This window comes from Triticum urartu, chromosome 6A (assembly GCF_056163025.1).
Source record: "Triticum urartu cultivar PI428250 chromosome 6A, HENAU_Tu73, whole genome shotgun sequence".
NCBI lineage: Eukaryota > Viridiplantae > Streptophyta > Magnoliopsida > Poales > Poaceae > Triticum > Triticum urartu.
In genome coordinates, this window is record NC_141878.1 from 39,030,445 (window position 1) to 39,042,356 (window position 11,912).

Sequence of the window (11,912 nt, forward strand, 5' to 3'; positions counted from 1 at the left end):
CCATTTTCTTCGTCTCCATTGACATCGGTCTCTCTCAGATTGAGAAAAAACGGAGAATATATCACAACACTGCTGTAAGCCTTGGGTAGTGGCCCACACACATGTGCCGGAACCATCCTAATGTCCTAATACTATTTTATTTTCAAAATTCTTATAAGTACATATACCGAATATTGCCTTTGGAGGCCGAGCTCCATGGAGCTCGGTTTTGGAAAGTTCAAAATTCATCAAATTTCATCTTTTCTATGTTTCAAAAAATTCAGAAAAATAAAGATATACATGGAGGCATAACACATATATGTGTAAATTTTCAGGGCAAAATACGTTGAAATGGGGCTGTGCAAAAAGGACAAATTTGGGACCTTTTAACACATGATACTATTAATTCATCCTCCCAAACCATGAATTTGTCTTTTTTGTATAGGCCGCATTTCAACGTATTCCATCCTAAAATGTTACACACATACACATAACACCCTTATTTACATGCACAAATTTTTTCAGATTTTTTTAAAACCAAAAAGTTTGAATTTTGAAATTTTCAAAAAAAAGGCCTCCATGAAGGCCAAGAGTCAAACGTCCGTTCTCTACATATACTACCTATGTTACACGAAGGTCCCAATTTTTTTATTAACCATTTCTCCTCCGTAAGAACTAAACCAAGCGTAAATAATATAATATTTAGAAATGTAACTTTCAGCATGTCGGGCTTAGATAAATAACTATCAAATGGTAATAGAGTTTATATTAGCCATCTTTTATTGAGGTAATTTACGAATGTCGTTTACATTGGAAAGAATGGAGAGACCGATGGAGTCAACGCGTCCCCCACGCGACCATAGGTGTGCGGTGCATCTCGTCTCTCCGACCTCCACGCGCCGGCTTTGCTGGTCTACCGGCATGGCGAGTTGATCCGGCGAGCCAAATCCCGGCCCATCATTACCATTTTCTTCGTCTCCATTAACATCGGTCTCTCTCAGATTGAGAAAAACCGAAGAATATATTACACCACTGTAAGCCTTAGACATCGATCGATGGATGTAGGCCACAATATTTTTTAATTAAATAAACTAGCCAGATAGCCCGACAGCCCGCTAGATTGGGTTAGGGTGGTGCAAACTTAGCAAATGCATTCGAAAGTAGCTGATCTCCTAGTGGCTCACATACCGTGCACTCATTGATTTTAAATCACATGAGTGATGTGTTTCTCTTTTGTATTTTTAATTTCTGAATGTGCACCTCTGAAGAAAAAAAAACTTTCTGAATGTGTAGCCATGTGTGTTTTTTCCTTACATGGTTTTGAGGTCCTGGGGTGGTCGCTGTTGAGTATGTTAGCAATTCTCCGATTAATTTAATCTAGAAAATAATCACGAGCAGGGCATTGATAGTACTGAACATATACTAATATTCGATCACATAAGCACATACTACGCAAATAGTAGACACATCCACACATAACAATAGCATGCAAAACACCTGAAGCGTCATCCTATAGTTCCAAAAAATTCGGCGCAACCCCTCGCTCCAGGAAAACTTCAACTGATGTTCGCTCAACATGATTAAAAAAGGCTTGCTCCTTGCTTTTAGCTTCAGGAAAAAAAATCATTTTTTAATATGAAAAAGTTGAAGATTTTTTATGATTTATCTCACAAGCATGAAAAAATGTTCTCTGATTTTAAAAGTTCACAATTTTTAAAAAGTATTCATGACTTTTCAAAAACATTCATCAATTGAAATGGGAAATTTCAAAAAAGAAAATACAAAATACAACAGAAAATAATAAAATAAAACGAAAATTAAAAAAATGGTTACCACACAAAAAGCAAAAAACTGTATACCCAATACAACAGTGCAGTCCTTCGCTCCAAGAAACCGTCAACTGATTTTCACTCAGAATGATTAGAAAAATGGTAGCTCCTTGCATGAGCTAAACTCCGTTTTTTGATAGATTTCAAAAACTGATTGTAAAAGAAAAATTCCACGAATTTAATAAATTGTTCCAGATTTTTTAGAGTTTCACCAATATGAAAAAATACTTAGTGATTTTTAGAAATTTCTTACAGAATTTGAAAATAATCTGAATTTCAAAATTGTACAAAAATATGAAAAAGTTTTCACGAATTTAAAAAATACGTGCAAATTTGATTGACTTTTTCACAAACACAAAAAAATGTTCATGAATTCGAAAAGTTAATGAATTTTCAGTATTGTTCGACAATTAAAACGGGAAAAGTAAAAAAATAAAAAGGAGAAGAAAAATGAAAAACTAAAAAGGCCGGAAAAGAAGAAAAACAAAATAGAAGAAAGTGGTTAAAACCAACAAAGAAAACACAGCAAAAAGGACATAAGAAAAATAGGGCCGAATCTTCTTGAAGCGGGAAAACATATCCCGTGCATGCGCCAGCCTATTACTGACAGGGGTGCACATTTTGTACAGAAAATGGGTGAGAAATAGGATTTCCCGTTGGTTGTAATATTTTAAAAAAGGAAACTCAAGTTGCACATTTGTGAAAAATTTGTGAGCGGGCCAAATACCCCTGAACATATATAGCGCTTGGGTGATCCGGATTTACAAAAAGGAATGCTGCGTATTCTGACCAGAAGTAATATTTGCTGAGACTATGTACGAAAACTGAAAAACAACCCAAAAATAAAATAAAAAATAACCTATTGGGAATATTGGCTTAAGCTATGAGACATGGGTGCTGGCGTTCTGGTAATCCTTTTTACCTTATGGAATTATTATTTTTAAATAATTGTCAGTTTGGTAGAAAGTGGAACTGGCTTACTTGCATATTTTCAAACCTTGTTGCATTTTTAGTCTGACATTTTTCTTTTGAGAATCAGTTCTTATATTTCTGGATTATTAAAATTTGGATTAATTTTTGTATAGAGGTAAGTGTATCATTGAGCCATTGTGAACTAATTTCTCGATTTAATTTTCTACAGTTAAATGTAGAATTTGCGTATTAACAGGCATCAAAGTGATGCATATATTCTGAAACGTATTTATGTAGCACAGTCTTAGTTTGAGTTTGATAAATTTCTGCTCATTGATCCTGAGTAGAATGGTTCTTTTCTCCTGCTCTAAGCTTACTGTGTGGAGTTTGTTAGTGTAACTACTTGATGACTTTGGTTATTTTTTCAAGAGATGGCTGAAGAAGCTGGCGAGGCTGTATCACGAATGCAGAACTTGCATAATCTTAATTTCAGTTTGATAAATTTCTGCTCATTGATCCTGAGTCGGATGGCTTCTTTTCTCCTGCTCCTGGTATGTGTGGAGTTTGTTAGCATAACTACTTGATGAATTTGGTTTTATTTTTCAACAGATAGCTGAAGAAGCTGGTGGGGTTGTGTCACGCATGGATGGCTGAGAGTTTACAGTCTCTGATCGTTCCGTTGTTGTTTCCAATGGTGATCGCGAACAGGTAGGCTTTCAACATTTGCTAAAATCACCCCCACTAATGGTATTACAAAGCATTGACAGTCATATCCCCAACGGGCCAATCACACGAACTTAAGATTCCACATTAAATGATTCATCCTATTAGGGGATCTCCATTCTTACGGTGTCTGTGTGTGTGTGTTGTTTTGTATGGATTAATGTTTCTCGGAGAGATTATACGGAGGTTATTGATGAATTCTCTTAATTGCAGCTCTTGGATCGGATCTGACCCGCTACTGAAGATCTTAAGAAGAAAGGAATTGATTTCTCTGGGGTTTAAGCCTGACAAAGTACCCTAACGACTTCTGAATCATGCACCGGTTCGGTTACTTGCTCAACAACCATGTACTTAGGCTGACTGACAGTACATTTCAAAGCCCTTTGATTCAAGTGGCTGGGATATTAAAGTCAAACTTTACAGAAAAAGGAGTAGAGCTCTAAACGAGCTGCACTCGACACAGTTTGATTAACGTATGCATAGATTCTGCCTGTTGTACTTGGAAAATGTGACTGCCAATTTTGTCAATCATGGATGATACCAGGATCTCTCGAGAACAAGAATTTGTCACTAGTGAAAGATAAATGTGATGGCACTGTCCTGTCATCTTCTTTCAACGCAACAGGTTTGCATCAGAATTCATAAACGTGCTTAGATGTAAACTCAGAAAAGTAAAAGTCTTAAAACTCTCGATTTCCTCCTAGAATTTGATTTCTCAAGTCAGAACAAACCGACAAGCCAGCCTTAGTTTCATGGATACTGAAGAAACAAAGATAGATGACTCTGTGTTAACTTAAGATGCCAGTATTAGTGCTGGTAAGATCATGGTAATTTCTTTACCATTTTTCGTACCAAATTTCTTTACCATTTTTCGTACCAAATTGATTCTGTAGTAAGCCTGCAACTACTTGATGCATGCAGATGCAATACAGAGGGAAATACACAATCGTCTCAGCTAATACTCCCTCCATTCCTAAATATTTGTCTTTTTAGAGATTTCAAATGGACTACCACGTACGGATGTATATAGACATATTTTAGAGTGTAGATTCACTCATTTTGCTCCGTATGTTGTCATTTGTTGAAATATGTAGAAAGACAAATATTTAAGAACGGAGGGAGTAGATACTAATGTTTTGCTTGGCACACTGCTAAACCAGTTAAAGGTTCCTTGATACATTGAGCTGAGAAGAAGCGAATTGTGAAATTGATGAAACAAAATGGAACGTCAATCACCCTTGCTATATTTTACAAAGGGTCGATAAAAAAAATGTTCCAGAGTTGTTGTCGCTTGTTAGTTGAGGAAGAGCGAAACAGAGAGGAAGCAAGCATTTTCTGTGTGCCCGTATTTGAGGATACAACGTCTTACCATTGGAAATACTACAAAAGCGGAAAGCATGTGAAACTCTGTTTCAAGACTATTACTGGAGTTTCATGGACGATGTCTGGAATAATAATTGACTTAAAATAGGAGTACCAGTCACATCAGTTGACTTTTTTTAACAGTATCAGTCAAGTACCCTGAAATGTCCCTAAAATATACTATCAGATATATACGACCACGCACCAGGGTTTAACATATCAAGAATTTTCATTTCCATGCATTGCAGGATGCTAACTTTATTAACAGGATCACATATGCTATTACATGAACCATCAGTTAAACAAATTACCAATACAGAGTCTCAGCTAACACATTGCTAAAGTTGTATCAATTACCATTATCTCTGAGTTATGTAATTACTACTAGCAACCAAGGGAGTTAATCAGCTAAAGATTCTCACTAGCAGTTTCAATAACAGGACTCAGAAGCACAGTGGGCTAGCAGTAGTACCTAGTTAATGATCTCTTCATCTTCTGTTCTTGTATGCGCTTCTTGTCTCTTGGTTTCACCCCCTGAGCCTGATGAAGCTGCTTCATCATCCTGCTCTGCATCCACCGGGAGGAAATAAATATGAAAAATTAGTGAAGAGAGCAACCAAAAGACCAAATTAAGATGTAGGAGAAGTTATGGTAATTCACCTCCAGATTCAGATGACCTGCTAGCCAAGAAGTATTGTGATAGCATATCCCTCGCCCTGACAGCGTCCTCCTTTGCTATCTGGCGCACTTCCTTGGAGTAATTCCTCCGCTTGGTGCTCAGCATGGTTGCATCATCCTCCATTTCTATGACTATGTTATGCAACTTGCAGCAGGCATATACTATTTTACTTCGAGTTTCCAGATTGGCTGGCCACCACGTCTCTCCCTGCAGGCACTTCCATTTGTCTTTGAGCCTTGCCAGCGCCTTCAGAGCACATGTTGTGGCTGCGGAGTGTCTCCTATTGAGCTCTGCCTTGGAATCTGAGAGGTCTTCGTCCTCATATGGTGTGAGTAGCCACGGGAGAAGAGGATATCCTGCATCACCAATTATGTATTCCCCGACTTCTGATCCATCTAATGCCACCTTCAGCTTGCTGCCATTCAGACAACCGCCCTTCTCACACTCCTTGAAGATTTGAGAGTCCTGCAAAAGGCTTGACTGGCCCATGCTACCTACTGATCCGAGACAAATGCTTCTAAACCTCATCTCTAGATCAACGTCAACTTGCATCAGTGTGCCAACATTCTTCTCATGGTCCCAGTTTGGTCCAAATGGGATGTGAGTTGTACATATAACACCGCAACAGTTATGCATATTGTGGATCTTGTCAAACTTGGATTTGATTTGATCCTTTTCACTAGAGTCTGGCCAGCTCGTGTGGTGCCGCGCCTGCTCCCACATAGCTTCAACGAACATCTCAGTTACCAACAAGATTATTGACTCGTTCACACCAACAGAGGATGCTATGCTCTCTGTTGGCTCACTGGACTGCAAGCTTCTAAGAGCAACGGCTACCCGATCTTCTAAAGACAGCACCCTCCCGTCAACAAAGGTGTAGCTGTTCATATCTTCCATTGATGGACTCATCACCAAGCTGCAGATGTACCTAAAGGTTTTTCTCGTCATTTTGAAGGGAGACTCAAATCCTTGTGCGTCATCGAAAGAAGTCAAGGTTCCTGCATGAGAAGAAAGAATAAAAGTGGTTACAAATCCATGATTTACAAGGCAAGAGCCCAAATGTGACCGTGTTAAAACAGTGAGATCCAGAAATCATACATGAGCTTTAATAATTTTTAAAGATAATGCTCTTCATTTAAAATTTGGACGTAACCTAGGGGGAAAACTGAGTATAAAAGATATTTAGGTGATGAGGGATTTAGGGCATGAGGGAGTGCGGTCAAATCAGAAAGAAGTATTGGTAAACATATAGCCATCACAAAGCAATAAAAAGCCATTCAAATATTTTCTTTAGAGAAGGTACTACTCTCGAAGGGCGTATTTAAAGGGAATGCGAATGTAGCAAATATATTAAAAAATCTAACTTACGGATGAAAGGAAGAAACAAGCATAAGAGAACAAACTAAATAAATAGAGCAAACAGAGAAATTAAGATGAAAGAGTGATGCTAAATTACCTCTGGACATGAAAGAGTGGCTGTTATTTGTCTCCAAGCTGTATGGTTTAGCTGTGTAGAAGACATACCATTTCCTTGAATTACCTCCTTCGCGTGCATATGCCTTGACATGCTCAACATGGCTGAACTTGTCCCACTCAGGGCCAGATTGTCGCGCGGCCATTGAAGCGAGCAGTGCTAGGCTGCAGTACAGCTCCAAATGCCTTGGGTTTATACCTCCCATGTATTCTGGGATTTTTTCCATGTCATTATACGAGAGAGCGAGCCTCTGGAGTGCAACAAGACCCTCCAACACCTTCAGCTTTGGGCAGTTTTTGATGGTAAGCTTCTGCAGTCTGGGAAGATTAGTGATCCTCTCTAGGTCAAGGTTTTCATCCAGATTCAGCTAAACCAGAGATGGAAAGTTCTCTACAGAGATGAGACCCTGGACATTGTATATGATTAATTTATTCAAAGCCCCTGCCTGAGAGGCAAGACCAGGAGGAAGACACTTCAATTTGCACTGATTTAGCATAAGACGCTGCAAGACAGGAAAGGCTTGCACTTGCTCCTCCCACTCCCACTCCTCCCATTCCACCATTCCTAATAAATTCATCGTTTGCAATTTTGGAAATGCAGCCACCATCTGGGAAGGACTAGGACTGTGGTGATGGTAGGGCAACATGAATTCACGTCCAACACGTTTGATGGCTGGAGCACGATCGATCTGAATGAACTCCAAATAAGGGAGCTGACACAGGCCATCATGAAGATGAGTGCAGCAAGCCAGGTCTGTAATGAACAGAATCCTCAAGCTCTCGAGGGGCACAACTGATGATGACATCATCCACTTTGGGAGCCGTCGGCCAAAATATCCATTGATGCAAAGATATTCTAACCTGGGCGGAAGGCAGAGCTCATCAAATACCTTCTCTATTCGTTGTTGCTCTTCCTCAGAGATGATATCTTCCTCTTCAATTAGCCCATCATCTCCCAATCTACTACCACAATATAAGGATAGGTCCGTAAGATGTGCCTTCTCACTAAGCTTTGCCTTTGCTGCGGATGACGGAGCAATTACATTCTCCATTCTGTCCAGTCTAAGATTCTTGAGCCATGAAATCCACCCGAGCTGGAAATCCATATAATCTCCTCAAGTTTGTTAGAGCACAAAACCCCCTAGGTATGCCTTTTATACTTGTTCCAATTAAGTTAAGGTACCTTAGTTGCCCTAACTTTATAATGCTATGTGGAAGTTCCACAAATTGTTGGCATTCTAGAAGGCTAATGTACTGCAAGAATTTTATCTTTTCAATGCTATCCGGCAGACTAGATATATCAGTGTTTTCCAATGACAAATACCTCAGGTGCTTGAGTTTCTGTAAATATTCAAGCAATGCCACAACATGTGCAGAGTCTATATGTAAAATTCGTAGACATTGAAAATGAACCAACGAATCACCAGGCTTGATATTTATATAGCCAACTAATATTAGCGCCCTTAGTGTCTTTTGTGCTTGCAAAGAACTCCAGTCTAACCCATCTGATTCTGATGCTTTGCTTTCTAGAGATAACCGAAGAAACTCATGTGCACTAAGTTTACTAACAATATTAGTTTCTCCATTGTGAGCTGCCAGTGCCTCATCTCTAGCCAGAAATTGAGCAAATGATCGTACAACATCATGCATGTTGCAAACATCTTGATCAATATACTTTGTATTTGGCTCTATAAGATTCCTTAGTATCAGCTCCTTACTCACGGTGTTTTTTGTCCTTCTGACACAGTAGACCTCCCATTACTTTGACTGCAAGAGGCAAACCATCACATTTGGCTACAATCTGCAAACCAATGTCCTTGAGCATATCAATTTCACGTTCATCTTTCTCACTTGAGATTATCTGCAACCAATTAAGAGTCAGTAAGGAGTTGTTTTCCTTGAGAGAGAAAATAGCCATTTCTTAATTGCTAGTGTCAACTCAATACTAGTCAATAATAGACTGAAAAAAGAGCCACGAAAAATCGGCTAATGTACTATCTAAATTCAAATATCAAGTGAATGAACTGGCAAGTGGGGATGTTGTCAAGTGGGATGCCTTGCAAGTGAGAAACTATAATCATAACAGTCTCATCCAGACAAGACGTTAAGTTTCTTACTCCTTTAACCACAAGATGCATAGTTTAATCTATCATCTTAGAAACTAAATAAATTACGCGCTTAATTATGCAAGAAGACATACATACATACATATGTACGTATGTACGTACATACATATCATACATACATACATACATACATACATACATACATACATATTTGATCTACAACTACACAAGGAAGGAGGCTTCTTATACATGTTTAAATTATCTATAATCCTACGTATGCAATTTTATAATCTGCACATCCAAATATAGTAAGTCGAAGAATACGAAGTGTTAGCATGTCGGTGGATCATGGGACGTGTTGGCTATAGATTGTATTGCATAGCCCATGGGGCAAATATATAGTACAATAGACTTGAAATACCTGGAAGGAAATCTAGAGTAATATGGAAACCTAAACCAATACTAGTACTTCTTAACAAGGATGACAGCACAAGAAACCGGCGGCAAAATAAGCTTGACGATAAGAGAATGGGCGTAGATCAACAACAACGCGAAGGGAGGCCACAAAAACTCATATAGAAAACAACTAGGAGCAGAAAGGCCACAAAAAATTGTACACAAAAGGACCAAGCAAGAAGAGATGACGGGCAAATAAATGTTAGGTGAACTCACATGGTATGGTAAACACGAATGAGCAAAGAATTTGGTGGACGTGGTGGAAAATTAAAAACTAAAATTTAGGAGGAACACACAAGACAGTGAAGCATGAGTCATCGCGTCTAAAGGAAATGGCAACTAGGAGCAGAGAAGAACAACAACTAGCAGACAATCACAAAACACAGAGGAAAGGTGCATGTGCGAGATGGAGATGGTGAAACGACCACAATTAAGAATCACTCGACAAAGAGGGAGAGAAACAATGCCCAATGACATTGTACCTTTCTTTAAAAAAATTGCTTTTTTTAAGATGGCTGCTTACAGGATGAAACCTGCCTAAGAAAGCAACAAAAGTCATGAGATGGACTAACGCTATATGCAAGCAGCCAACACAAATAATCATTGGTGCGCTGCACACAGAGAGGTTTCTAACAGTGTTGGTATGTAAGAGCATCTCCAATGTTTAACCCAAGACCCGAAAACTGAAATTTTGGCCCAAAGCTCCAACAGCATACACCAAAAAAATATGGGTAGGCACCCATATTTTGCTACCAAAGATCCATATTTGGGTCTAACCTACCACAAGACCCATCCAACCCAAAATGGCCATGGGAAAGCCAATAGCCCAAGCAGGAAGTTTCACCACCATCGCACCACCCCACCTCACAGTACACTTGCGGCCGGTTCATGTGCCTTGGCATAAGTATATGTAGTGTTCATGTTGTATGAGTCCATGTTATAATCTCAAAGAATAATACATAAAAGAGTGCCCAATTATTATATCTCTACCCAAAATTAAGAATGGAACTAGTAAGATGCATAGAGTTTAGTTAGACACCTGATTCTTGAGTAATGACCAGCCATCCTTCTCCTCCAATTTGTCAACATGGTGGTTGGGATGCACAGCTTTCATCCCTCTAGCCACTCTTTCATCTCTAGTAGTGATGAGTACTCGGCTACCTTGAGCCACGATGTTAGCCAAGGGTGTTTTAAGCACATTATCCCATGCTCCATGGTTCCACACATCATCTAGCACCAGGAATAGCTTCTTCCCTTTCAAGGTAGCGGCAAGGATTGGCTGAAGCACAGCCAGCGCCTTTTCACCACCATGTACTCCCCCGGCTTGAGTGATGATTGTCCTGAGCAACTCAACCTTGTCAAAGTCCTTATTGATGCTCAACCATATCATCTTCTCAAACTCAGCATTCAAGGCTTCATTGTTAAAGACCTTCTGGGCAAGAGTGGTCTTGCCGATTCCACCTACACCAACAATGGCGACCGCCATGATGTTGGTGTTGCCCTCCTTTTCACTTAGCATGATCTCAACCAGCTTTTTTGTATCTTGTTCGATCTTCTCTCCGACTACACCTGACCGATCAAACTCCCCTGACGTCTCACGTCTGGTATCACCAGAATGAGAGCCATGGACCTTCCAGCTACGATCCTCATAGGAACCAAGATTGATGAAGCTGAAAGAAGCGCTTCGCTCCTTGATGGTGTCGAGCCTCTTGTTGAGCGCCTTGATGCGGGTGCCGATGTCATGGGCATGGGAGAGATTCCGCATGCAGAATAGCAAGGGGTTGAAGCACCCCACATTTTTAGTGGATGGACTGCGCTCCATGGCCTTGAGCTGGCAGAGGTCGAGGATGTCGGCAGCTTCGTACATGGGACGCTTGATCTGGACCACCCACTGTTGCACACTCTTGTCGGTGATGTTTCTCCTGTCAGCGTCGGCAAGGAAGTTCTTAAGATCCCCAAGCTTGACATCCATCTTCTCGATCTCGTCTCCAACTCCAAGCAGCATGTACACCTCTTCCTTGACCATCTCCGTGAGCATGTTTTGCATGTAGGATGCAAAAGCATCCAGGACCATCGCCATGTTTGCTACTTTTTGCTGTAACAAAGATGAACCAACACATCATCTCCAGCACTCGTTGTAGCTAATTAAGATTACTAGTAAAAAAGGAGGGAAGGGACTAGAATGCTAACATGAGTACATGATGAACGATTCCTAAGCATGAGAAACAATAGAAATAAGCAAACTTAAGGCACCTAGATCGATAGATGCAAGCAAAGCCAACTGAAAAGAGGAGATCCAATATTACCTTTAGGATGGATGGATGTTGGGTCCCTGCTGCTCGTACCAGTACAGGTAAAGGTCTAAAACGCACAGAGCACTGTGTATATAAGCCAAAGGTAAGTGAGCTCTCCAAAGGCAAAAATGTAGGCAGA

General features: G+C 39.9%; 1 pseudogene; it reads right to left on the reverse strand.

The window, feature by feature from the left end:
- Window positions 1-1,057: 1,057 nt before the first annotated feature.
- LOC125516448 (putative disease resistance protein RGA1) lies at window positions 1,058-11,553 on the reverse strand (annotated as a pseudogene).
- Between the last annotated feature and the right edge of the window lie 359 nt (window positions 11,554-11,912).